This window comes from Lepus europaeus, chromosome 17 (assembly GCF_033115175.1).
Source record: "Lepus europaeus isolate LE1 chromosome 17, mLepTim1.pri, whole genome shotgun sequence".
Lineage (NCBI taxonomy): Eukaryota > Metazoa > Chordata > Mammalia > Lagomorpha > Leporidae > Lepus > Lepus europaeus.
Window position 1 is genome coordinate 7,874,986 of NC_084843.1, and position 4,820 is coordinate 7,879,805.

The window sequence follows — 4,820 nt, forward strand, 5'->3', positions numbered from 1 at the left end:
TGGCCATTTGGGGAGTAAACCAGTGGATAGAAGACCTCTCTCTCTCTGTCTCGCCCTCTCTTTGTAACTCTGCCTCTCAAATAAATAAAGGAGTAAGGGGAAGGGTGGCCGGATGCAGCACCCGCACGTCAAGGTGACAGGAAACAGCCGTATCAGAAACAGCAGCCACCGTAACAGCTCACAGTACTGGGCAGCCTGGTCCCGTGCTCTGTGCGAACCACCTTCCGCGGGGCCATCGTCCCTGGTGAGGAATTACTATGGTGTCCATTGTGCAGACAGGGAAGCAGGCTCTGAGAAGACAAGCACCCTGCCCAGCGTCACCAGATGTGTGCACGGCAGACCCAGGACCCGGACCCTTACCCATGCGACTCCAGGCCCTCCCCAGAGAATCCTGGAATTCAAGTCCCCTCTTGGGTGGCCTCAGGGAGCTGTGCTACAGGGGACCTTCCGGGAGCAGGCGCAATCCCAGGGGGAAAGTGAAGCGACCGACTCCAGCAGTTTCTGAAAATGCACGCTGCAGGTGGGGTGGGTGTATCGCAGGCTCACTGCACAGGGAGGAGTCTCGTCGTTTTGGTAAGCGCTGTCCACTCTCACCACGGAGCAGTCAGCCCCTGACACACTGGAGCTTTCCACAAGCTGAAAAGAGCACGGCACGGGCTCAGCGCTCACGACGGCAAACGTGCAGCCCAGGCAAGGAGTCCTCACACATCCGCAAGAAGAGGAAAAGAACTGGGGCATCCGTGGAAAGCCACGTGGGTACAGCCCCACGGAGGGAAAGCCAGGGCCGCGTGGATCATCCTGGGTCGCTCCAGCCTGAGAAGCTGTGCTGTGTGGACGCGGAGCTGGCGGTGTCCCCACTTCCCAGCCTAGGGATTCAGAAGACACCAGACAGGAACTGCGAGCGTCAGCAAGCCAGGGGCTGGGTGTGCCTGGGCCCATGGAAACCAGCGTCATCACGAGTAGGTGCCTGGGCCCACTTGGTGGCACAGCAGGTAAAGCCACTACCCACAGCACCTGCATCCCACATGAGCGCCTGTTCAAGAGCCATGCAGCTCCTGCTGATGCACCGGAGAAAGCAGCAGAGAATGGCCTGTGCTTGGGGCCCTGCACCCGTATCAGAGACCAGATGGAACTCCTGGCTCCTGGCTCCTGGCTCCTGGCTCCTGGCTTGGCCTGGCCCAGCCCTGGCTGCTGCAACCATTTGGGGAGTGAACCAGCAGATGGAAGATCTCACTTTGTCTCTCATTCACACACTCTCTCTCTCTAACTCTTTCAAAATCATAAAATAAATCTGAAAAGAAAAGAAGAAAGAGAGAGAGAGAGAGAGAGAGAGAGAGAACAAGCAGGTGGGAGCTGCACACACACAAACTTCACGTCTAGGGGACAGCACTGGCCCAGAGGTTGAGATGCCATCTGGGACACCCAGAGCCCAGCTCAGAAGGCCACGCCCAGGCCTCATCTCTGCCTCCATTCTGTCTTCCTGGAAATGCACAGACTGGAGAGCTCTGCGACCTCCTGCCTCTCGCCCGAGAGGACCAAGGGCTGGGGCTCCAGGAGCCCATCCTGCTCCAACCACACAGCCAGGTAGAAGGGGACCCTGGCCCCCACCCAAGGCCCCCGTGCCCTCCTCCCATCTCATCCAGCTGCTTCTTCCAAAAGACAAAGAAGCAGAAGCACACGCGTGTGCACACATGCACTGACACACACACACGCAGACGGACATTCTCCTTAAAAATCAATAAAAATACTTGAAGACGGGACAACAAAAATTCCACGTGCCATCTCCCTTCATTAACGAGGCTCTCCCCGCACTGTTCTCTGTTCAGATTTGCTAACAACAGGAAGAGCAGAGCAGAGTGAGGACTTTAGCTCTGAATTTCTCGCCATTAACAGTTGGTGTCACCACCTTCGTGGGATGAGAATTTAGTTGCTTTGCTTCTAATTGAAGCACTGCACAAAAAAAGGTAATTTGACATCCAAGGAGGAGTGAGAAGAGACGGGAGAAAAGAGGGGACATATTACTTAACTTTATGATGATAATTACCCGAGGCACAAAGACGCTTATAAGAACGTTCCACGCTGGATATCATCCAGAAAAATTAAACCTATGTTGCTGCTTCAATGCATCTGAATACTAGGAATTGGCAGAAAAACATCCATCCTATGAATAATAGCCTCTACAGCCGCGGAGGACAGCGGTGCATGAATTTTTTAGAGAAAAAAAAAAAAGAAAATGAAAAAGAAAGAAAAAAGAAAAAATAGAATCTGAAGCTTTTCCCAAAACGGTGCTAATGCGCCACTGAAACTTAATTTTATAATTTACTGCAGTCAAGATGGCAGGAAATACAATAATTTGCTATATTCTGCACAACAAACCCTGCTTTTCCTGGGAAGGGGTAATTATCCCCATGGAAAAAAAAAAAGAAGAAAAAAATACGCCATCTCATATTAAGCTAAAGTCTCATCAAGAAGAGAAAAAGTGCCTCATTACACGTAATTACCAGAGAATTAGAAACATCATTTAACTAAATGAGCGAATAATGCTCAGGATATTGAAGAAACTTGCCTGCACTTCTGCAGAGCACTCTAAGTCCCATTACAAAAATTGCCCCTCTTTAATGCAATAATTTTAGGCCTTGTCTGCCTTGCTTTAAAAATAAAGAGGCTGTGAGAGGCAGAGAGAGGCTGGAGCTGCCATAAACAACTGTTGAAAGGGACTGGGGGAAGGCGCTGTCTCCTGGAGCCCACGACGCAGAATGACTCAGAATCTACCATCATCAGGAAAATTAAGCCTGAGGACCTGAAGAAAAGGCTTCGCCCCCTTTAATTGTGCCTCCCCAAGACGGCCGTGCGCTCGTGGGGAGGACGCAGGGAAGGTCTTGAGTTCGGGTGCAGCCTCCCTGCTCCAGGACAAAAGAGTTACAGCCACTCAGCGCTCTTAAAAAATACAATTACACATACCTGCAGATTGGTGTTTATTGCGGCTTAATGCAGTGATTTTCCAGCCACTCAAAGCTGCCAGGCTGGGCTCGATCCCCTCCCCCTCTCCTTCCTTGCCTTTAATATTCGTCAAGGGTTAGCAGGAAAGCGTAAATCTAGCAGAACCATCCCACCACCTAGCAATACTGACCTCAGTCCTCTGAGCTTCTGGACTTCAGAGCAGGTAAAATTTAGAGAGGAACGGACGTTGGTCAGATTCTGAGCAGAGGCCACCTTAGAAACGAGCCCAGTTAGGGGAAGGCACCGTCCTGAGGACCCCAGACCCGACAGAGGCGGCCGCCCACCCTGCCCTGGGACAGGCAGAGCCAGGGCAACAGAAAGTGCCATTACCTTGGCCATGGCCTTTTACCCAGCGTCAGCTGCAAACCTCCGTTTTTGCTACAAGGAAGCCAAGAGCAGCCCAAAGCCAAGGAGCTCCCAGGCTGGTTCCTCGTGGCCAAGTCCCAAGGCACACGCTAAATTCCAGCCAGCTCTCGGCAGGGCCGGGACGACGCTCCTGCCTACTACCCCACGCCTGCATCCACTGCCCCCGTGGAAGCTCGTCACCAACACCCACCCACGGGCCCTGGAAGATGGTGGGCAGGGAGAGCTGAGAGGGCGGAGCCCCGTCCGTCCCCTGAAACCACTTTCAAGTTCAGAGGCCAGGACGTCAATAAATTACCAAAAGTCATTGGCTGGTTTTCCAGGAATGAAAACAGCCTCACATGGGTAAAGTTCTAGAAAGAGAAGCCACATTCGGGGTTAATGGACAAGGCTCTCTGGACTGAAGTCCCCCCGTGTAACTCCAGGATGGAACCAGATGAGCGGGAACAAAGGGGACGCTGCCCTCCTTGCCCAGGCAAATGGAACAAAGGACACACTAGTGACAGCCACTGTCTCCACTTGAAGAAGATAAGTCAGGTGACTGATGTGCCCTGCAGGAGGGGCTCAGACCCCAAGCCTTGTCCCAGGCTCACAAGAGCAGAGCACCTGCCAGCTCTCAGACTTTTCCCTCCAATGGGTGGGGCAGATGGCAAAACCCCTGCCTCACACCCAAACTCCAGTGCATCTGAGTCATCCTGCTCTGATGCCTTTGTGCTCAGGCGGCAGGACAAATCCTCAGAGAAGGCCCACCCGGCCTGGGGCTGGGGAACACCACCTCGAGCCTTCGGCTCACTGCACGTCATCACCGAAGCGTGCTCGTCACTGTCGGCCACCCAGACTGTAAACACCGGGACCACACTTTTCTTTAACAATTATCCCCAGTCAGCTCATCCAGATCACGTGAGCCAGAGTCGAGCTGGCACACGAGAATTCAAGCTTCGACGACCCTCTGCTCTGTACAGCAGCAGTGGCAGCTGGTGAGCTAAAACGAGGAGAGAAAACACAAAAGACAGAACCAGGCTCTGGGACAAGAGCTGAGCTCTGTGGACATGAGGAGCTGACTCTGGGCCAGAAGCAGGCAGCAGCGGGGAGTGGAATTTCTTCTGGACAAGACAGAGGATGGGGGCGCAGAGAAACCACAGCCGTGGCGAAGAACCGCAGTCGAAACTGCCGCTCAAAATACGCCGGAAAGTAAACATCGCAGTCAGCCGTCAAAGCAAAGCTGAAACGTGTGCACTGCAGGTTAAATTAATGTTATACTTGAGCTGCCAATGACTCTATGTTCAAAACATCCAAGGAGGGGTGCATGTCTGGCTCAGTGGCTAAGACTTCACTCGGGACACCTGCATCCCCTATCAGTTGCTGCGTCCAAGGCCTGGCTCAGCTGCGGGTCCCAGCTTCCTGCTGCTGTGCATCCTGGGGAGCAGCAGGTCCCCCCCCCCCCCAAGACCTGGATT